The sequence below is a fragment of the Triturus cristatus genome, chromosome 2_1 (genome assembly GCF_964204655.1).
Source record: "Triturus cristatus chromosome 2_1, aTriCri1.1, whole genome shotgun sequence".
Classification (NCBI taxonomy): Eukaryota; Metazoa; Chordata; class Amphibia; order Caudata; family Salamandridae; genus Triturus; species Triturus cristatus.
In genome coordinates this window covers 1045631438-1045655692 of record NC_140581.1, presented here as the reverse complement: position 1 = coordinate 1045655692, position 24255 = coordinate 1045631438, and the positions used below count along the sequence as shown (strand labels likewise).

General features: G+C 46.0%; 1 protein-coding gene across 3 annotated transcripts in view; it reads right to left on the bottom strand.

Moving 5' to 3' along the window:
* The window catches only part of FAM13A (family with sequence similarity 13 member A), a 927448-nt gene that overhangs the window by 52055 nt on the left and 851138 nt on the right, over nt 1-24255 (bottom strand). The window lies entirely within an intron of this gene.

Sequence of the window (24255 nt, the reverse complement as noted above, 5' to 3'; positions counted from 1 at the left end):
TGCAATACATTGGATTATTAATTGAGGCAGGCACCTCAAGGAATAATCACAACTCTTGCCAGATTAATCCTTAAAGTGACACTGCAATGTCAAATAGGGTGCTTAGAGCACCCACCCTTCATATTTTGGGAAGTTCAGAGGAGTCCTTCCATGTCAATTCATGTCAGCCTATTGTGTGCTCTTGGGACTCACTTCACACCTTTTTCACACATATTCAAATGGTCATTATTAGCTGGCAGAAGTGGGAGAGCAAATCCAAATTTAGTCTTTAGAAATTTCAGGTAAACTATAACTTTATAAAAGCTACTTTTACTTAATATGCATTAAAAATAATCCAACTTCACTATTGTATTTGATTTTTAACAACTTTTCAAACTAGCTACTCAATTATTTTTCTAGCTAGTTTAATTCCCGAGATTCAGAATTAGAATACATATGACAGCTAGGCCTGCAACAGTGAAAAAACTAACTGTTGGATGCTAGTTACTGTAAGAACATTTTAACATTAAATTTCCACATGCCCAATGACTCAATATTTAAAAATGAGATTTTGATCTCTTAAAACGGGTTATTTTGACAGGCCGAACTGCAGTTTTGACTCTGCTACACTAGTAGGCCTGAAGAACAAGCTACTTACCTTCGGTAACGCTTTTTCTGGAGGATACAATATCTGCCTGTGGATTCCACACGTTGAATACCCCCTGCACCAGCATTCCGCGGGAAAATTATTTCCTAGCTCTCCCACGTCGACGAGGACGTCACAATGGACCGGCTCCGCTCGCGGCACCATATGACGTCATCGGAGCCACAAAAGGACCTCATCGGCGTGCTGACGTCAGATCCACCCATTTTTTCCGTGCCACCGAGGCAAACGAGCGGACCGACACATTTTCAAATGCAAACATAGCATACCAAATATATACATGTATATAAGTTCACAAATGAATAATCGAGAAAGGTATAGAGAAATAGCAACAGAATAAGCATTTCTCATAATTAAAATATAAACATGATTAAGACATATTAAAATAAAATATTTTTGGGTAGAAACAGGTGGACAACGGGGAGGCGGGTGGGAGCGTGAGGAATCCACAGGCAGATATTGTACCCACCAGAAAAAGCGTTACCGAAGGTAAGTAACTTGTTCTTCTAATGGATTCTTCTGCCTGTGGATTCCTCACCTTTTGAATAGATTCCCAAAGCCGTACCCCACCCGGAGGAGGGTGTCCACCTGACTAGACAAAAAAATCCTGCAAAACAGAGCAAGCAAAATGGCCATCCCTCCTAACCTCAGAGACCAAGCAGTAATGCTTTGCAAAGGTGTGGAGGGAGGACCAAGTTTACTGCCTTACAGATATCAAGAACAGGAACACGAACAGGTACTGGCGTCGCTTGAGGAGAAGGAGTTGGAGAGATAAAGTCCCTTCTCCGAGGTCGCTCAGCCGGAGTCGGCGACCTCGATCTGGGCCTTCGCAGAACGATGATGAGAGGTATGTCTTCTCTTGGATTTTTTGTGCTTCTTCGACCTCGAAGTGTGAGAAGACGAAGACTTAGCCCTCTTCCTACTACTCTTCTCCTTCTTGGCTTTCGCCATGAACAACTTCGCTTTCACGTTCTTTAATCGCCTTCGGATTCATTTTTCTGCAGCTTCTGCATTCCTCGACGTCGTGGTCCGAAGATAGGCACCACAGGCAGTCATCATGCGGGTCCGTAATGGACATGTGCCCGCCACACTCTCTGCAGGGTTTGAATCTGGTCTTCCTGGAAGTAGTCGTTCTGAAACAATATAGAGATACAAAGTTTTCCACAAGAGCCCTGAAAAAAAACGTTAAGCGTCGACAGCGCGGTAAAAAGGGAACTGAGGTCAGCACGCCGACGAGGTCCTTTTGTGGCTCCGATTACGTCATACGGTGCCGCGAGCGGAGCCGGTCCATTATGACATCCTCGTTGACGTGGGAAAGCTAGGAAGGAATATGCTACTTACCTGTAGACTTAGCTCTGGTGGAATGAGCTCTGATACCTTCAGGCGGTTCCTTCTTGGCCAGGGCGTAGCAAATCTTGATGCACAAGATAATCCACCTGGAAAGCGTCCTCTTGTGCACTGCCTTGCCTTTTATTTTCCCAACATAGCCCACAAAGTGCTGATCGTTCAGCCTCAGATCTGTAGTCCGATCCAAATAAAAGCTGACGGCCCTCTTAGGGTCCAACAGATGCAGTCTCTCTTCCTCCTTGGAAGGGTGAGGGGGAGGATAAAAGGTGGGTAAAGTGATGGATTGTCCCATATGAAAAGGGGTAACCACCTTGGGAAGAAAAGCAGCCCTGGTCCTTAGAACCAACTTATCCGCATGACTGGTCAGGAAAGGAGGTTTTGAACTAAGAGCTTGAAGCTCACTTACCCTCCTAGCCAAGGTAATGGCAATCAAGAAAACCGTTTTAAAAGAAAGAAGCCTCAACGGGCAAGAATGAAGAGGCTCAAACGGAGAACCCATTAAAAAAGTGAGTACGAGATTCAAATCCCACTGAGGCATAATGAAAGGTGTGGGAGGAAACTTATTTGTAAGACCATTAATGAACATCATGACAATGGGGGACTTAAATAAAGACGGCTGGTCCGGCAAACATAAAAAGGCCGACAAAGCCAATAAATAGCTCTTAACAGTGGCTACAGCACAACCTTGCTGTGCTAAGGAAAGAGAAAATACCAAAATATTAGACAAACGGGCCTTCAAAGGGTTAATGTCTCTCTCTCTGCACCGCTTAACAAATCTGGACCATCTGGAATAGTAAACAGATTTAGTGGAGTGTCGCCTGGATGATAAAATAACATTCACTATCTCTGGAGGGACAGAGAAAGAACTCAGGTTGCCCCGTTCAATCTCCAGGCATGAAGGTGCAAGCTCTGGAGGTGGGGGTGTAGAACCTGCCCCTGCGAGAGGAGGTCTGCCCTGAGAGGGAGATGGAACGGAGGGTGCGACGAGAGGTGAAGTAGGTCTGTGTACCACACGCTTCTTGGCCAATCCGGGGCGATCAATATAACTTGGGCTCGGTCTTGGCGAATCTTCCTCAGAACCCGAGGAATCAAGGGTATGGGAGGAAACGCGTAAAGTAGTTGCGAGCTCCAATCTATCTGAAACGCATCCCCCAGCGCTCCCTGCATCGGATACTGGAGACTGCAGAACAACGGACAGTGCGCGTTCTCGTGAGTGGCAAACGGGCCCAACCGAGGAGATCCCCACATCTGAAAGATGCGATGGACCACCTCCAGATGAAGCCGCCACTCGTGATCAGCCGAGTAGCGCCGACTGAGACTGTCCGCACGAACATTCAGCACACCGGCCAGATGATTTGCAAACACACAAATCTATTGGCCCTGAGCCCAGGACCAGAGTCGCAGAGCCTCTCGACAGAGGCGATACGACCCTACACCTCCCAGTTAGTAGATATACCACATCGCTGTAGTGTTGTCCATCAGGACCTGAACGGACTGACCGCGAAGGGAAGGGAGAAAAGCCTTCAGTGCCAAACGAATCGCCCGCAATTCCAGAAGGTTGATGTGAAGCAACCTTTCTTCTGGAGACCGAAGACCCTTGACCTCCAGATCCCCCAGATGAGCACCCCACCCTAGAGTGGAGGCATCCGTGATCACTGTGGCCACCGGCGGAGGAGGCTGAAAGGGCTTTCCTTGAGACAGGTTGCCCTGCACACTCCACCAAGACAGGTCCGCTGCAGCTTCTCCAGAGATTCTGATATTCTTCCCGAGATCTCCGTTGTGCTGATACCACTGCCTGCAGAGGCACCACTGGAGTGCCCTCATGTGCCAGCGTGCATGGTTGACCAACAGAATGCAGGAAGCAAACAGACCGAGCAGGCGAAGAACCTTCAGGACTGGAACAACCGCTCCATCGTGAAATAAAGGAATCATTTCCTGTATGTCGAGAATCCTCTGCAGAGGCGGGAATGCCCGACACACAGAAGTGTCCAGTATTGCCCCTATGAACAGGCTGCGCTGAGAAGGCACCAGGTGAGATTTGGGTACATTTATCGAAAAACCCAATTTGAACAACAGATGAGTTGTCACTTGCAAGTGGCACGAAACCAACTCTGGAGACTCCGCTTTCAAAAGCCAGTCATCCAGGTAGGTAAAAACAGGAATCCCTGACCTTCTGAGATGAGCCGCTACCACCGCCATCACCTTCGTAAAGACTCGAGGCGCGGAAGTTAGACCGAACAGAAGAACCGCAAACTGGTAATGTTGCGATCCCACTATAAACCGGAGATATTTCCGATGCGACTTCAGGATGGGAAGATGAAAATACGCATCCTGCAGATCGATGGACACCATCCAGTCTTCCTGTTGCAGCGCAAGGAGAACCTGAGCCAAGGTCAACATTTTGAACTTTTCCTACCTGAGGTAAAGGTTCAAAATCCTGAGGTCCTAGATCGGCCTTAATCGACCGTCCATTTTGGGAATCAGGAAATATCGGGAGTAGCAACCCTGACCCCTTTCCTGCTCCGGAACCACCTCTATCGCATCTTTTTGAAGGAATGCAAGAACCTCCTGCTGCAAAAGCAGCAAGTGGTCTTCTGAACAACCACCCTGGCGAGGAGGGTAAGGAGGAGAAAACTCCAAAAATGGGAGGGCGTACCCATTCTCTACAAGATTCAAGACCCAATGATCTGATGTAATCAGTCTCCAATCTTGTAGAAAGTGGGACACCCGACATCCAACTGGACCAACATGTTCTAAGATGGGGAATCTAGAACTGCTTTCCTGGTGCACCAACGGTGGCAGGAGGGGAGGTAGAGGAAGAGGAGGATGTCTGTTGTCGATTTGCACCCCTGAGGCCTCTCTTATTCTTCCCTCTGTTTGATTTATACAAGGGATTCTGCTGTTGTTGGCTCTGCTGAAATTGTTGGCTGCCACAAAAGGAAGCAGATCTCCCAAAGCCCCGATATCTTTTGTAACCATAACCTCTAGACTGCACCTGGAGGCCTAAAGGTCTTGCAGTAGCTCTACTGTCTTTGAAAGGCTGAATCCGCCTTTGAACCAAAGAACCTTGACCCATCAAAGGGCAAATCCAGCAAGGTTGCTTGAACATCAGCCGAAAAACCAGAAGACTTGAGCCATGCCTGTCTCCTTGCAGCCACAGAAGACCCTATAACACGAGCCACAGAGTAAGCAGTGTCCATGTCTGACTGAATCACTTGACGTGCTGTGGCCTGCGAATCCGAAAGGACTTCCAAGAAGTTGGCACGATCCTCCTCAGGCAACTTAGGAGCCAATTGAACAACAGAGTCCATCAATGCATGAATATATCGTCCAAGAAGGCAAGTTGCACTAGTTGACTTAAGAGCCATACTCGCGGAAGAGAACACTTTCTTCGCAGCTTGCTCCATCTTCTTCAAGTCTCTCTCACCCAAAATGGTAGGAAAAGCACTAGAAGACTTCTTTGAGCAAGAAGCTTGGACAACTAAACTCTCTGGTGACGGATGCGATGACAAAAAAGCCGGATCACCAGGGGCAGGCATGTACCTTCTCGACATAGAAGGAGATACAGCCGGAGCAGACAAAGGTTTCTGCCACACCTCCAGAATTGGATCTGTTAAGGCATCTGTGAAAGGAAGAAGAGGCTCAGAAGTTGACGAAGAAGTATTTAAAACTTCTGTTAGTATGTTGGACTTCATCTCCGCAGATGGGAGTTTAAGGCCCAATAAATCAGCAGCCTTCTTTATAACTACATGGTAAGGTGCAACGTCCTGTACAACACATACACTTGCAGATGGTAAGTCATACTCAGGGGAAGTATCTAGTCCACTAGCTTCCTGAAGGCTTTCAAATTCATCCACAGAGTCCACAATTTCTCCTTCCTCCTGATCTTGTAAATACTCCTCTTCCTCAAGCAATCTCTGAGCCTCTCTCCTGGAGCGTTGCTTAGGCAACGGCGTTGGTGGAGCCACACACGGCGCTGGAGAAGACACCAGCTGCGTCGATGGAGGAGCCTCAACATCGAACCTCGACATCCATCAAATTCGAGGTGGAGCAGACTCAGCAGCTGAAGGAATCCGGTGAACCGGAGTGGACGATCTCAGCGCCGGAAATGCCAAGCCGGAGTCGAAGGCAAAAATGGCATGAAAGGAGCCTGGGGATAGAACTGAGGAACGCCCAGGTTGAAAGCCAAAGGACCCACGGGTCCTGAAGGCGCGCCGGATGGAGTTGAGGCTCTGGTAAATAAACCAAACATCGCATTGAAAAAATGCGAAGAGTCAGCCCCAGGAGCAGGAAAAGGAGCATATGGATCCGTACCTTCCTTTAGGGGAGTCATCTGAGGTCGCACTGGAGCTTGCGGAGCCGGGGATGGCGCCCGCACAGGTGAAGCCACACGGCATGGAGAGGACCCCACCCGGCGCCGGTGACGTCACTGGAGCCGGTGAATCTTCATGAAGTGAAGAAGCCTATGAAACCGGCGACGCCGCAGCCGGAGATGGTACTGGCGTCGCTTGAGGAGAAGGAGTTGGAGAGATAAAGTCCCTTCTCCGAGGTCGCTCAGCCGGAGTCGGCGACCTCGATCTGGGCCTTCGCAGAACGATGATGAGAGGTATGTCTTCTCTTGGATTTTTTGTGCTTCTTCGACCTCGAAGTGTGAGAAGACGAAGACTTAGCCCTCTTCCTACTACTCTTCTCCTTCTTGGCTTTCGCCATGAACAACTTCGCTTTCACGTTCTTTAATCGCCTTCGGATTCATTTTTCTGCAGCTTCTGCATTCCTCGACGTCGTGGTCCGAAGATATGCACCACAGGCAGTCATCATGCGGGTCCGTAATGGACATGTGCCCGCCACACTCTCTGCAGGGTTTGAATCTGGTCTTCCTGGAAGTAGTCGTTCTGAAACAATATAGAGATACAAAGTTTTCCACAAGAGCCCTGAAAAAAAACGTTAAGCGTCGACAGCGCGGTAAAAAGGGAACTGAGGTCAGCACGCCGACGAGGTCCTTTTGTGGCTCCGATTACGTCATACGGTGCCGCGAGCGGAGCCGGTCCATTGTGACATCCTCGTTGACGTGGGAAAGCTAGGAAGGAATATGCTACTTACCTGTATGCATCTGTTCTTGGCATGTAGAGCTGCAGATTTACACACTTTTGCATAGATCGCCATCTGGTGTTGGGCCCGGATGTTTGCAGTTTGTTTTTCCTCTTGGAAAGTCTTTGGAAGTCACAAGGTCGGTGACTCTTCCCTTGGTTCGTATTGCGCATGGGCTTCGGCTCCATCCTCAGATTGTTTTTCGCCAACAGGGAAAGATGGAGTGTAGTAATAACAGTGAAGAAACTCATGTGTGTGGTATCTAAATAAGATAGACTGGAACAGATACAGGTAGCCGGGTGGGTGTGTGTAGATCTGCAGCCCTACATGCCAAGAACAGATGCATACTGGTAAGTAGCATATTCCGTTCAAGGCATATGAGCTGCAGATTACACACTTTTGCATAAACTATATAGCAGTTTCCAACCTTAGCGGCGACCACCGGTATCTGTTGCAGTGGTTTGTAATAGTGTTTTTAGTACAGCCTGGCCCACAGTAGCTTGTTGCTTGGTTTGCACATCTACACAGTAATGTTTAGTGAAAGTGTGCGGTGTTGACCATGTAGCTGCCTTGCAGATATCATCTAATGGGATGTTCCCTAAAAAAGCCATAGAAGCCCCTATCTTTCTTGTAGAGTGGGCTTTAGGGGGAACAGATAGCGTGCGTTTTGCTTTGTGGTAGCAAATCTGCATTTTACAATCCACCTAGCTATCCCTGATTTAGAGATGGGGTTGCCTTTAAGAGGTGGAGAGAAAGAGACAAACAGTTGCTTTGTCTTCCTGAAAGGTTGTGTTCTCTGGATATAGTAAAGCAAGGCCCTTTTCACATCCAGTGTGTGTAGAGCCCTTTCTGCAACCGTTTGAGGTTGTGAGAAAAAAACCGGTAATTCTACCGATTGGTTTAGATGAAAGGGCGAGATGACTTTGGGTAGGAATTTTGGGTTGGTACGTAGGACAATCTTGTTCGGGTGCATTTGGAGAAAAGGTTCTTGTATAGTAAGTGCTTGTATTTCAGTGACCCTTCTAAGGGAGGTGATGGCTACAAGGAATGCTGTTTTCCATGTGAGGAATTACAGTTCGCATTTATGCAAGGGTTCAAAAGGCGGTCCCATTAGCCTTGTGAGCACTATATTTAAGTTCCACACAGGTGAGGGTGGCACTCTGGGGGGAATTATTCGTTTTAGGCCTTCCATGAAGGCTTTAATGGCAGGCACTCTGAAAAGTGATAGGTGCTTTCTGTTTTGTAAATAAGCGGCAATTGCTGCGAGGTGTATATGCTAGGTTACATCTTTGTAGGTGTAGTAAGTAGCATATGATGTGCTGTATGGATGCGTCTAGAGGGTTGATTGTGTTGTTATGGCAGTAAACAACAACTCTTTTCCACTTGGCAGCGTAGCAGGCTCTAGTGGTAGGACGTCTAGCTTCTCTGGTAACATTCATACAGTCGGGGGAAGGTTAAGGTATCCGAATTCTAGGATTTCAGGAGCCAGATCGCAAGGTTGAGCTGAGCTGGGTCCGGGTGTCTGATCTCTCCATGGTTCTGGGTTAGGAGGCATGGTGAGAGGTGTAATTTTTGGTGTGGCACTACTGAGAGTTCCAGCAGCGTGGTGTACCATGGTTGTCTGGCCCATGTTGGAGCTACTAGAATGAGTGTGAGGGAGTGCTGTTGTAGCTTTCGCACCACTAATGGAATTAGTGGGAGAGGTGGAAAGGCGTATGCAAATTTGCCTGACCAGTTCATCCATATCGCATTGCCTTTGGACAACGGGTGTGGGTATCTGGCGGTGAAGCTTGGGCATTTTTTGTTTTCGTGGGTGGCGAAGAGATCTGTGGATGCCCCCACATCTGAAAGAACGGGTGAAGAACCTGCGGGTGAAGTTCCCACTCGTGGATCTGCTGCGTCTGTCTGCCGAGCAGATCTGCCATGGTGTTCTGGACTCCTGGGACATGCTGGGCTAGGAGAAAGATTTTGTGTGGAATTGCCCATCTCCATATGCTCTGTGCTAGTTGAGAGAGCTGTGGAGAGTGTGTGCCGCCCTGTTTTTGGATGCAGTACATGGAGGTCATGTTGTCTGTGCGGATAAGGACTGCCTTGCCTAAAATCTGTGTGTGAAAGGATTTTAGGGCTAGAAAGATTGCCAGTAACTCCAGATGATTGATGTGGAGTAACTTTTGTTGCGGCGTCCATGTGCCCTGCACTGTGAGGTGTAGTAGAGTAGCTCCCCAGCTGGAGAGCGATGCGTCTGTTGTCAGGATTATTTGTGGAACCGGGTCCAGGAACGGTCGACCTCTGGAAAGATTTGTGGTGTTCCACCACTGCAGAGAGCGATGGGTGCGACCGTCTACCAACACCAGATCTGTCAGTTGCCCCTGGGCCTGGTTCCATTGGCGCGCTAAGCACTCTTGGAGTGGATGCATCTGGAGTCTTGCAAGAGGCACTATAAAAATGCAAGAGGCCATCATCCCTATCAGTTGCATAAACACTCTTGCTGGGAGGGAGTGTTGAAGTATGAATTTTTGACGCAAAGCCTGAATGCTTGAGATCCTTTCCGGATTGGGGTAGGCAATGGCTTTTGAGGTGTCTATGGTGGCACCGAGGTATTGCTTTATGTGGGATGGTGTTAGCTGGGACTTTTGGTGGTTCACCGTGAAGCCTGGTTGGTGAAGTAGCTGGATTGTAGTGGCAGTGTGGTGTACACATTGGTTGTAGGACGCGGCTTTTATCAGCCAGTCGTCCAGATACGGGAAGACGTGAATGTGCTGTCTTCTGAGGTGTGCCGCCACTACCGCTAGGCACTTGGTAAATACCCGTGGTGCTGTTGTGACCCCGAATGGGAGCACCTTGAACTGGTAGTGTTACCCGTCCACTATGAATCTGAGGTACTTTCTGTGGCATGGTGTACCGGAATGTGAAAGTATGCGTCTTTCAAGTCCAGTGTGGTGAGAAAGTCGTTCTGGGAGAGGAGCGGAAGTACCTGCTCAAGTGTTACCATGTGAAAATGGTCCAAATGTATGTATGTGTTTAGAGGCCGGAGATCTAAGATAGGTCGTAGAGTCTCGTCTCTTTTTGGTATCAGAAAATATAGGGAGTAGACCCCTAAATTTTGCTGATCATGGGGGACCTGCTCTATTGCGTGTTTTTGTAGGAGGGAGATCACCTCCTGTTTTAGTAACTTGGAATGTTCTTGTGATATTGGGCGTTGCCTGGGTGGAATGTTGGGGGGGGGGGGTAGATGTGAGTTCCAGGCAGTACCCTGAACGAATAATTTGGGTCACCCGCTTGTCTGATGTGATGGACTCCCAGACGTGAAGGAAATTTTGTAGTCTGCCCCCGACCGGAGTGGGATGGTCTGGGGAAGCAGGGGAAAGTCATTGGGTAGGCGGTGTGGCAGAGCGGGGGGTATTTGTTTTGCCTCTGCCTTTATTGTTATTTCCTCTATAGCCGCCTCTTTGATAACCTTTTGTGATGGTGGACTGAGGAGGGGATTTGTAGGACGTGGACGCGCTATCTGAGGAGTAGCCTCTGCCCGTGCCCCGAAAGGAAGAGCGGCGAAAGGAGCGTCTAGGAGGGTGTGACTGTAGGGCTCCCATAGATCTCGCCGTATCTGTATCTTTTTTCATCTTCTCGAGGGCCTCATCTATCTTTGGACCGAATAAATGTTCCTGATCGAACAGATGGTTTAATATGGAGGCTTGTACCTCGGGTTTAAAGCCTGACACTCTTAGCCAAGCGTGTCGACTGAGTAGGACACTGGTGTTAATAGCCCTGGAAGCTGTGTCTGCTGCGTCTAAGGCACAGCGTATAGAGGTATTAGTTATGGTGTTACCCTCTTGGATGAATTCATTGGCCCTATTTTTATATTTTTCTGGGAGATGGTGCATGATGGTTTCTAGTTCATCATAATGCGCTCTGTCGTATCTGGCCAATAGCGCTTGAGTGTTGGCGATACGCCATATATTAGCTGCCTGTGACGCAGTGCGTTTTCCTGACGCGTCCAGGAGCTTTGATTCTTTGTCAGGTGGTGGTGCTTCGCCTGACGCCTGGGAATTTGATCTTTTTCTTGCGGTGGATACCACTAGGGAATCCAGTGGCGCTGGCCCTTTGATGTAGGCAGGATCTGTAGGGGCAGCTTTATACTTTTTTTCTATGCGTGGGTTTAGGACCCTAGCCCTGACTGGGTCTTTAAAATCCTCTGGCGCATGTTTTATTACCCCTTTGAGCATAGGCACTATAGAAGTAGACCTATGTGCGGTATCAAAGGTGTCGAGGAGGAAATCTTCCTCTACTGGGTCAGTGTGTAGCTCTACCCCGTGATAATGTGCCGCCCTCTGAAGTAGGTGGGGAAAACATAGTGAGTCTTCTGGTGGCGATGGCCTGGATGGATAGAGGTCATCTTGTGGGACATCTGGAATGTCTGGATTATTATAATCATCCCAGGAGTCTGGGGATCCTGTAGGGGTGGGGTCTTGTGGCACATCTGCTGGGTCGTAGTATGGGTCCCCCTGATGATCATGGTCTGGAGACGGGGTCAGAGAGCGATGAGGCAGTGGTGGAGAAGGTGGAGGGGGTGGAGGTGGAGAGGGTGGAGGAGGTGGAGAAGGCGGGGAAGGCACTCTGAAAGGGGAGGTAGCACAGTCCTTCCTCTTTGGAGGTGGAGGTGGAGCTGGTTTGTCCAAATGTCTATTTTTAGAAAACAGTGCCAAATGTCCAGTTTTTGGATCCTTGGTAAGTGTCTTTTGCAAAGGATCCGGTGTAAAAAGTTCTTGCGACACTGGTTGTTCGGTGGGCGCCGACGTTTTCAGGGCCGACAGCTTCTTAGGCTTGTCTGTGCCGTGCTTTTTGGGAACCTCCGATTTTTTGTTCGGTGCCGAGACAGGCTTCGGAGCGGGAGTGTCGGTGCCGAGGGCCTTATGATGTTTGGTCGGCACCGAGAGGCTGGGTTTCGACACCGAGGGCTTTGGTGTGGAGCTCGGTGTCGAGGTAGAGGCCGATCTTTTCTTCGGTGCCGAAGGGTGTTTTTCGGCACCGCTGGCAGGCTGGCTTGAGCCCGAGCCGCCGGAAGGCTTAATTGGCTTCGTCACCGGGCCCGAAGGTGGGGTGTTCGAAGCAGTATCTTTGGTCTTGCCTAGGCCCGAAGGCGTGACCGAAGCCTATTTGGGTGTCGGTGCGGGTGTGGGAGGGGGTATTTTACTCACAACCCTCTGCGCTGGGGTGATGTCCTCCACATCCGAGTCGTCGGCTTCGGAAGCACTGACGAGGTCCTCTTCGGTGTGCTGGTGTCCCAGAGCTTCGACGTCGTCCCCGAAGATGTCGACTGGAACGGAGGTCGAGGAGTGCGCCATTTTCCGTCTGGCCCTTCGATCTCGAATAGTCTTTTTGAATCTAAAAGACTTGCAGGCAGGACAGTCTTGAGCCTCGTGTTCAGGGGAGAGGCAGAGGTTGCACACCTCATGAAGATCGGTGTCGGGGAATTTGGACCCACATCAAGGGCACTTCTTGAATGGAGTTCTTTCCATCAGCCGGGACCGGAGCCTGGATAGGCCCGAAGGTCACCGTCGATGACTGGAATCGAAGGTGCGTCGAAGAAGGTGATTGAGGAGATCAGTATCTAAACAATACCGCGGAGAGCGAGGATTCCGCTTCGATCGTCGAACTGGAATGTTCGGAACCGGAGCGCGAAGTATTACATCGGAGCCCGATGGCGGAAAAAAACAATCTGAGGATGGAGCCGAAGCCCATGCGCAATACGAACCAAGGGAGGAGTCACCGACCTCGTGACTTCCAAAGACTTTCCAAGAGGAAAAACAAACTGCAAACATCCGGGCCCAACACCAGATGGCGACCTATGCAAAAGTGTGTAATCTGCAGCTCATATGCCTCGAACACAATTTTCTCGCGGAATGCTGGTGCAGGGGGTATTCAAAAGGTGAGGAATCCACAGGCAGAAGTATCCATCAGAAGCCATGTTACACACTGTCACTGTACTGAACGGCACAACAGGTGTTGCAGTCTACTAGTGACATTTAACTTACAGGCTGGGTACACTTTGTAACATATACCAGGGACCTAGAGCTAAGTTAACCATACCAATTTGGATAATGCCAATTTGCCCACGTTTGAAGGGGGGAGTACACACACTTGTAAGTGAGCAGAGTTCTAAAACCAGCAAAAAATATAGAGTCCTGCAAAAAACGAAAAATACAGGGTGAACGTGCAGAAAACGTAGATTTCCTAAAGTGCATTATACCACAAGCTGCCCTGCGGCCACTAGTGGCCTGTGTTGAATAGGTACAATTAAGAAAGACTAAGGCTTTAACAAAAGCTGCCCCATAATCACAAGACTGCACGACAATGATGATATAGCGTCACATAAATGCCGCTTTTTCCCTGAAAGCCAGCAGGTGTTCGCCCTTTCAGAATGTGCCAAGAACAGTCCGGTAATCTGCAGTGACGCTTGCACCGATGAAGAATAGAACTAGGTGAAAGTCCTGGATAAATTGAGTGGTGTACTTTAATGAGCTTGGCAGTGTCTAGAAATGTTACAGATAGAGAAATAAATATTATTTCAAGAACAGAGGGAACACATGTTAGAGGAAAGAATTCTTACATTTTCACAACTGAATGGAACTTCAGGGGGGAGTCATTTAAACTGCATGTCCCTGTGTTGGCACTGCATGTCAGATACTGAAAGTTTTCATGAGTCAGGGATACTCCAATCACCACACGCATAGTCACATGCTGTGTGAACAAAGGGAGAGACGGGGTGGGGGGTCAATGGTCCGGTGGGCACGGCTTTCCATGACACTCCGTGTGGCCCTGCTTGGTTGCCTCCTCCCGGTTGTTTTACACTGTGGTAGTGACTGCTTCTACCGGTCACCTGAGAGCGACGCACTGCTCCACATATTTAACTTTCCCAACGCTGGGTCCACCGGAGTCCGCCATTATCCATGAGCACTTTACCCTTAATGCTAATTGTCTCCTGCCCTCATCTTTTATTCAGGAAACTACGCGTTGAATTGACGTGCTCATTTGTTGCCGCTGACCGATGCGGTCAGTAGTGAAATACTTTTAGGTGAGTGGCCCTACTACAGTCTTCTGGTGATCTACACTACTAACCGGAGGCCGCTGGGTTGCCTAAAGTACCCGATAAGATTGTTGGATAACTGCTGCCCTTTTATACTTTTAACTTGACACTATTATTACTCTGGTATTTAGTCACATACACGACTAGGCCACCCTTTAAGGGGTCACTAATATATGCACGTGGCCGCACTAGATAACAACTACATTGTACATTGTCATGCTACTTGCTTACAATGACAAAGCTTGCAATTGATGCTCTCCCTGTATTAGTGACTATGTGGTTCCACACTTTGTTTTAAATCCTAGATTGATTCAAGCACTGACGGACGCTCCTCGCCGATGGTGCTCCAGAACTGGTAACACCTAGGTCAATGCACCTCATAACCAGTAATTAGTGTAGTATTATATTTATGATTTTTGGTCCTGAAGAATTGCCGCTTGATTCCATTTCTTGGAACTACAAGGCAAGAAACATGTTGACCATATTAGTGCAACTACCTACAACATCATTGTAGTTAGTTACCATCACCGTTTTAACCAGGGTAGGAGGCAGGATTATTAACGTAGTGGCCCTGACAACCGGCCCCTGTTTTAATTCACTATCTTTACACACACTACACTTTCGCACCTTGGGGTCCCACACACGCACTCACCAAACGGCAAGGATAAAAGATCTCCGCCAAAGAGCCCCCACTGAGGGTGCCCATCGGGTATAGTACCGCCGACCCGACGAGGAGCACGCCCGATGATGAAGCATGACACCTAGCGGGCTGGGTGTGTGAGGGCATTTTATCCGAAAGGAAGAATTCCCCATCCTCCTTTTTGGGTACTAAACACCATTGGTGTTCCCCTCTTTAATCACTATACAGATAATTTCTCTAGGAACTGCATACCAATTCTTGTTATTTTCATAGTCACATGCTGCCCACAAGACTTCTTTAATCCCTGGCCAGTGTCTGCCTTAAAGTCAGTAGTGAAACTTTTTATTACTGTGCTTTCTGTTATGGACAATGTAGTCGAGAGGACAAGCAGAGGATATATTTACTTAGTACATCTGTGTCTTCCAAGATATGTAAACAACTTACAGACTCTGGCTGTCAAGAGTACAGTGCAACCTATCTGATACGTGACATATATAAGTAGAATGCAAAAAAGGGGATGCAAAAGTCTACAAAAGTAAATTCATTTGAGGTCAAGACCCTTAGAAGCTTAACTAAGAAGGTGAAGATAGGAGCGAAAGTTCAAACGTCTGAAAAATAATTCTTTGCTTGATAAATGAACAATTCATTTACATGGTCTATATAACTTTAGGCAAGAAACACTAAATGTGCATATGGGAGTGATGCTGTCTCCCTTTCACTTCCTTCATACTTGCAAAGCAGTGACAATTAGTATTTTCCTTATTTATTTATTTGTTATTATTTTACACTATAACATAATAGAAACATTTAGAACAGTACATATTACATTTAGAATACAGAAATATTGTGCTACACAAAATAGGGACATTGTGCCTCGTATCAACTAATAGATTTAAGCAATGTATTATTCATTTATCAGTTCACATCAAATTAAATTACTCTTTTCATATTCAGATCGCCCCTTTATTAGAAGTATATCATGATTACTTGTATAAGCGCCTTATGAGGGATGCTCATCAGGTGGAAATAACAGTTACTGTTCATATCAGCAGCATCCATACAATACTCTTGTATTTAGGGGCAAGACCATGGAAGGTGGAAAAAACTGCATCTACTGATCGCATTTAAAGGGCTTACTTAGTAGGCTTGCATCTTATGTAAAGTCTGTGGCGTGAAATCCATTCTGTACAATACACTAAAAAGTAGATTTCTAAATCTAGTGTTAGGAGATACTCTGTGTGCCACTTAGATTTTTATCCCATTTCTTAGTGTGAATATTTTCACCACAGTTAAACTCTCATTTCTCCATCTTTGAGGTACATATAATTTAGTAATAGCTTTACATAAGGGTCATTCCTCTAATTGGTAGTTGTGAGGTCTAGTAAAGTGGGCAAAGTTAAGAAGAATTCTGATGTCTGTGACTTTCTGCCATGTTTCTATATCTGCCCTGTGTAACATATGTTACTGCAATTGCCCATTCCCTAGTTCCAAAATGACTTTAGCTTTTTCAAACGTCAGAAAGGCATCCTCTTTGAACACAGCAAGCACAACGTCTGTGCATCCTGTAAGTAATGTTCCTGTCCTCAGCAGTGTTCTAAAACTCTGGGAAAACCCTTGGTTGAGCCAGTGGTGCTTACAATAATCTAAATGTATGTAAATTCTTAACTGGGATTATGATGGAAACCCTGAAGCCAACAGGGCAAGGCACAGGGCTAAAGGAGAACAGGAGGGACTGCCAATGTGCCGTCGCACGATACAAATGTTATTTCCTAATACCCCTCACAATAGATCATCTTTACTGTCCTTATCATCTTACCTCTATCTCTTCCAGTTTCTCTCTCACATCTGATTCTACTTCTGTTCTCTCATTCCTATATTTTCAATTTATTCTCTCACCAAGAACCCTCGCTGCCTAAACTCCATACCTACCCAACTTTCCTACAAAACAAAAACTAGAGGGAACTAGAGAAAGGGAATGAGTTCTGAAATTCATCTGAACAGAGGTATAGGGAAGTGACAGGAGAATAGGGAGAGAGAGAGTCAAAGAGAAAGAAGGAATTGAGAGACTGAAAGGAAGAAAAAAGCACCCAGAAGAAAGACAGGCAACCGCCAACTAAAGAGGGGGCTAGAAAAGAAGGGTTAATCATAAAAAGACAGTAGGAAAGAGACACAGACAGATATGCTTTTAGCAAATTGTTTGACATGACAACCTTCTGTGCTATACAAAAAACACATCTTCCAGACGACAAGCTTTTTATAACTCTTGTTCCATCCCCCCTAACAATCTGCAAGTGCCACTTCACATCCATGCCTCTTTCAATCTGCAATGACCTGCTGCTACCAGCTCTGCTCATTTCTCTTTCTACTGAGCCCCTGTGTGCCACAGCTCCCCTACCCCTATCCTTCTTTGTGCTCATTTCAACCTATGCCCCATGCCGAATTAGTCTGGCTCCTTCACCTAAATCCCATCTCAATAAATTGCACCCACACATTTGTGCCGCCTCTGAACCACACCAAAGATACATGCTTTTCCCTCTGTCTTTAGGCAGAGTTCTATCGCCTGCCTCCAAATGAAATAATGACCCACAGTAATAAACTTATAAGGTTTGATTTATTTTGAGTTCCAGAGATGAGCCGCATGTGAAGTATGGTCACTTGCACTCATGTAAAGCGCCCTGTGAAATTACATCTAAAAGATTACCTTTGTTGTCCAGTGGTAGCAAGCTAGGCTGCTTCAATACCAATTGAAGCCTTCTCACTTTTATATAACTTGCTATGGTTAGAAAATAAGTATCTATTTCAAAAGTTTGAAAACTATCCGTATTTGACTAATGTGCCAGATAACACGCTTTAATTATCTAAATTTGCCAGCTTTTTAAAAGATTTCAAGGGGCACATACCCCAAGACCCTGTGCTAAATAATTTTTGTTTGTTTGAGCTAGGTTCCAGAAGCTCTTGTTTACTTACTTTACATTGTTTATCTCATAGATGGCACAGTTGTCTTTCCTACTAATTCCACTTTCAAAATTTCTGTACCATCTATGTAGGCCTCCTAAGTCAAATTATAAACAACACTTTTGGTTCCCATTAAAAATGTTATCAGTAACCATGACCTCGTTAATGGAGATCTTGACATACATTTAATGCAGCATAGCTGTATTGTGTTGGCATAAGGGTCTGCAAATAAGACTGACGAGGCTAAAATACTTTCAATGCAAATACAAAGGAAATGCCTGGACTTTGGATGAGGACAGGGAAAGGTTTACACACCGTACTTGTTAGAAGGTGGCAAAGCAGCAAGATGTATTTATTCTGCTTTGTGCTAAAGACGGATGGATTAAAATTCCACAGTGGTGTGCAAATTCCTGTACTTGCTGCCCCTGTGGTTTTATTAATGCCGCTCTCTTTTCACTGCACCCCTGAAAGCCGTGTCTGGCTCAGATGGCATGATGGTTGCATTTTGTTTATGCAATCTATTCCTATCTCGGGCCCTTCACGTGGATTTGAACTTGTTTATTCACTTTAACAGTTTTTTGTTCTGCTAAATCATGCAGTACGTTTGCCAATCTCAGTACTTTTCCAAAGCATTCAGTCCAGTGGTGAAAGTGAAGCCTACAATCTCACCTGAAGTCAGATAAGCTACAACACAGAACAAACGAGAAAACTACAAAAGCAGGGAAACAACATGGACAAACGTTTATTTGAAACCTGCAACATCTGGAATCTGCATTTGAAGGGAAAGTAAAATATGATCGAGGGTCATTCAGAAGTAGTGAACATATAATTATTTTAATTATTGTGGACTAACAGATGCAACATAAGCGCTGTGTACATTTTACTTGTCCAACTTAAAGAGGATAAGACAGGAGCAAGGTTGCATAACATGTCTGGTTGTATGGCTTCACAGGCAGTCCAGTCTGTTGCATCACTCACTGGACTCCCTTTAGATAACTGCCAGATAGCTGATGAGGATACATCCACAAAGTTTATGCTAACAAAGACAAGGCAATTACAGGCAAGAGAACCAGGGATCTGAGGAAAATTATAGAAAGGCTGGTTTTGAGGATGCATGCATCGTTGTGGCAATAGATTACAGAATCTCAGCTAGTGGGGATTCCTGCAAGGAAAACTATGTCCAACACACTGGAATAATTTATAAGAAAAGATTTTCATGAAACATTGGTGGGGTACTAAGGTGGTTTGATTAACCTTTTCATATTGTTCTTCCCATAATTCGATAGGCTGTGGCCAGCGATCAGTCGGGAAGGTAGAGCCAAAACCAGTGTGGGGACTGGTTTTGAGCAGGAGAGTGAAAGAAAGTAACAAATCAGTCGACCATTCGACATCTATATAGTAATGACGGCTTGCCACGGCAGTGGCGGACAGTGAATTTCGTAACTGGTGTGGCTTAACTTGTTGACCTGAGCTAAAGTAGCTGAGCCTAATGAGAAAGACTAATTTTCCTCCGGGTTTTATGCAAACCTTCATTTAAAAAAAATATATATCTTTTTAAATGATCTAAATTGTACTTTTTATAATACAGTTTGCAAATATATTTGTAAAAAAGCCACAAGTTTTACAGATAGCCCTTAAGAGAACTCACCAAAATATTTACTGGAGGGCTTCTACCAGTGCTTTTATTTGTACATAGAAATAACGTGCCGATGACCAAGCATTTCTAAGAAGACCAGTGCAAAATGTTCGAACTCTAAACATCAATATAATAGAACCATTGTGTAATCTGGTACACCAATAGACCAATTAGGAATAAATAAATCTACAATACCCAGAATAGATGTTAAATTAAAGCTTAGTACTGGTCCATCCATATTACAAAGACATCATCTGGCAACTGTTTAATATCGACACTCATTTTCTTCAGGTCAGACAGATGAAGGTGGAGAATCTGGATTTCAAATGTGACTTTAAAAAATAATAAACTGATCTACGGAACACGAGCTGAAACCTCTGAACTACCTTGCCATATTGTATATCATGACATTAAAACTACTAATGTACTACAAGTAGAATCAGTACCCTACAGCCAATCTATTGCTACTCAATAATCTCGGGCCTATGTGACAGCAGGCAATCCTGACTTGTTCTGACAACAGCTGTTTGCATTGTAACATGTCATTATGTTTGCCCCTTTAAAGCATTGACTACCAGTCCAGGTATGTAAATTGTATTTCAACAAAATGAGGGACTGGTGGGTAAGTTTAAAGAGGTCCAGTGTACATACCCTAACGACTAGTAGTACAAAAAGAGTACAAAGTTCCTCTGATCAGAGAAAAATATATAAAGGTGGGAAAGGTTATATTATCAGTAGGACTGTCATGTGTCACGAGGGGGGGGGGAAACCCTTTGTTGGAACTAGGGCTCTCACACACCCAGCAAGCTAGGTGTCATGCTTCATCATTTGAGCCTGCCCCTCGTCAGGTCGGCGCTGCAATTCCTGACGGGCTCCCAGTAATGGGGCTCTTTAGCGGGGATCTTCTGTTCCTGCCGAAGGGTGCTGTGGGGGTAAGGGGCCCTAGAGGGTGTAGATGTAGTGAAAGAATTAAAATAGGTACTGTTTGTCCACGGAAAAATATTTATTAAAGTGGTAAACAGCCTAATTAAAATAAGTGAAAAATGAGGTGGGTATAGCCACTAGTGGTTATGTTGCTAGTTATGTATGCCCTACACTCAAGAAGATCAACATGTTTCTTGCCTAAATAGCCAGCAAATGGTCACGGCAATTCATCAGGATCAAAAAAATATAAACTATCTACAGCGAAGGTGTGTGGATTCTACATACCTAAGAGGTGCTCAGCAGTAACCTATTGTACTGACAAGGCAATCTTGCAGCAGTGACCGGCGGATAAAAGGACTCCAGCGTGGGTCCTGCGTCGGTTGACGCTCGTGCTCAAAGACCTACCCCTGCCGCCGGACCTGGGATGTAAATTGTATTGGCATAAAAGACAGATGTCTAAATATTATACATCCAGCCTCTGAAACATGGAAATGTTCTCACAGTTTTGAGACAAAAAAAATGATTTTTATGCCTGTAACGCATGCCAAAAATACCACGTCTGAAATTCACCTTGATCATCACAAACTGACTTATGAAATCAGCCACAAGATAAACGTGTATTCCTCAAAAGCATGCAAATGCTGGATAGGTCTCTTAAATTCGACCCCCAAGCAGTAAAGCTTGCTTTGGAATCATTAGATTGATCTGGAAAATGTTACCGCTCCTTCCGTTGCCAGCTAGGAGAGTCACGGTTCAGGCATTAGTTCTCTCCTGCCAGGACTATGGGAATTTCCTCTACCTTGGTGCCCCTAAAGCCACCACGAGGAAACTCCAAGTCGTGCAGAATTGTGCAGCCAGGCTGCTAATCAACATCCCTAAAAAGCATCCTGCCAAGCCTGCCCTTAAAATGCTTCATTGGCTGCCAATAAACAAACGCATAATATTTAAATCATTGTGTATAGTACACAAGACCCTCTGGGGGAAAGGTCTCACAATCAACCACTCCCTTTATCACCTTCTATTGCCCCGTGAGATGTCTTTGTTCGGTCAATCTGGTCTTAGCATCAGTCCCTAAAATCAAAAGGGCCCGTTCTGGAGGCCGCTCTTTCTCCTATAACATTGCCAGATTATGGAATACCCTTCCTCTTCATCTCTGCTCAACTGCGCACCATTTCTCTTTTCGGAAGCTACTAAAGACCTGGCTATTCCAGAATCCGATTTAGAACTCTTGCTGTCGTCTGCCTGTTGTCGCTAGCACTGGGATGCCTACGGGTAGTTACACGCTCAAAAAATGTTAAATAATAATAATAATATATAAGAATGCCCCTCAAATATGCAGGCGCTTGCAACCCTTTGGATAGCCCCTCACATACATCAGTATGTCCAACAATACAACAAGCGGAGTCCAAAATATACATCAGAATGTCCCCAAATTTGCTGTTGATATCATGCAAATGCCACCATTATGCAACACCTTCCCTTGAAAACGCCTATGAGAATGTACCCCAAGTGCTCAGACTGTCTCCTAACCATGCAGACTAACACTCAAATATGCATCTGACTGTTGCCAAAAGATGATCTACACAGCTTCACAAATACATAGCCTCCACCAATGCGGTCTATCTAGTGTTTGCAGCTTTGGACTGGCCTTTCGGGCATTCTGCCACTGCCAGGTGGGCCAGCTTGATAGGGCCAGTGTGTGGGCTGGTTTTTTCTGGGTCTAGCCACAGTCTATGGGACCACAAAAATGGCCCACACACTGACCCTTTCAAGCTGGCCCATCTGGCAGTGCCAGAATGCTGAAAGGCTAGTCCAACAATGAAAATAAATGCAGAAATTATTTCCCTAAATAAATACCAGACCATTCACATCTGTATGAAACTTTGCTAAATGTATGCCAGAAAGTGCAAGGAGGTTCCTGCAGAACATTCCACTCCTCTTCACAAAAATAATTTCTACACTTATTTATTAGAGGGGCATCACACTTTCTATGAAACATGCCTCATATTTATTTACAAAATGTACATTGCTGTCACCCTCTCGCACAGGCCACTGCTCTCTTCATCTGAAGCCTGCTGCCTCTTAATGCTGTTTTTATGTTTCCCAGGTGTAAGGTCATGGTATAAGAGGTAACCCTGCAGCCAAAGTGGGTTAGAAGCCTTTATTTCAAATAGGTGGCCTTCTCCATCACTAGGACTCACATGACGTCCGTCCCAAATTACTGTACTGCTGAAATGACGAGATATTAATGAGGCACGCTCAGACAGCACCATCTATGGAGTACACCTAAGGATGAGTGGTCTTAAAACCCTCTTAGTGTTTCCAATAGTGAAAGAGCATGGAGTCTGGAGTTATGATATACACTTAAATTCCCTAAGCCTGTTAACTTGCCCTCCGGCTTCCAAAGAACAGTAAGAGCAGGAGCTCAGCTGTAATCTGTACCATATAGTGGAGAGCAGAGGTTGCTTCTTGTGTATCTTGTGGCACAAGGACTGACTTTACAACTATGGACACTGTGACTGTCCGTTGCCCGGCTAAGAGTGCCTGCTGATGTTGCAGGCTAAATGTTACGATGTAAAGACACTCAGTTTGAGTCAGTTTGTACTGAGCTTGCCTACTGGTTACCAAGGGTAAGACCACTCCCATCCGCAACTCTATGGTGGGGGCTGCAAAGTGGCACATGCAATTGCTGCTGGGCCTGACAGACTTATGAACAGCGAGTGGTGTGTGAGACTGGCCATGGCCCAACAACTGTGTTGTTTCAGTGCAGGGTTCCCCTCTGCCGGCCTGACCTTCTTCCCATCCCCTGGGTCCACTACCTCATCTTTTACTGAGAAGCCAGAGGGTTTGCACTTCATAGCCCATGAGTTCAGCTCATCTCCTTTTAAAGAGCTGAAAACAAATAATACTTCGTGTATAGCAAGCAACTCAGTACGGACTCCTGTTTAACAGAATCAGAAGAAGTAACTCACTCAGTATGGACTCTGGTTTGACAAAGTCTGACAACATGGTTTGTTCCCTTGATTTTTTTTTAATGCTGTATTGCTTTACTGAATTACAGTGAATTCAGCATGCAAATGAATGCCAGCAACAATACCTGTTAAGCTTTGTTTTTTGTTCACTTATTTCTCTTGCTGCCTTGGAACTGTTGGTACTGTCATTGCTCAGGAAGGCTTCTAGGTGATGTCGACACGTGCCTGCAGACACCAGAGTTGGAGCTCAAATTAACATCATCAGTGAGTGGAGACTGGTCATTAAGGCCATGTCTTTCTTTGCTGAGCTGATGACCTCACAAGCCTCACAGCTGTGAGCTCGTCAGCCCGGCAAATACTGTAGACTGTGGAACTGCACACAGGCAGCAGGTTAAGGGAATGCTTTGGCGTCGCTGACTAGCTGGCAGTGTGTTATCATGAGGGTAAGCACAGCAACAACAGTCCAGGCCTCAAGAAAGGTGCGTATACTTTTTTTTTTTAAAGCACCTTTAAAAAGAGTTTGTTTATACTTTACCAATGGAGGACACAGGGGGTGAAAGTAAAGGGGGTGGAGCCCCAACCCTCTTCCTCAGAAACCGCTGCTGCAGCAAGAATAAAGAAACGTGAACACACCTCGTTTTACTGAAATGCACAGCGTCAACTGAGAAGCACCACCAAAGTTTTGATTAAGTGGGTGATGCAGCATAGCGACACTGACCTCCTAAGTGGAGAATCTAGGATGATGATGATGTCTAACTTTTCACACACCTGCACATAGTAAAGGCAAGCTTGATGGCATTCATCAGTGAAGATGATCAGGTCCTGTGGCTCTCAAAGGGGAATACTGCACCATGAGATGCACGCTAAACTTATGAAACAGATAGCATGTTGTGGTGCATTACCTACCCCAAATCTAAACTCAAGTGTAGAAAAGCTAGAGTGTGGGGGAGCTGAAATATTTACAGA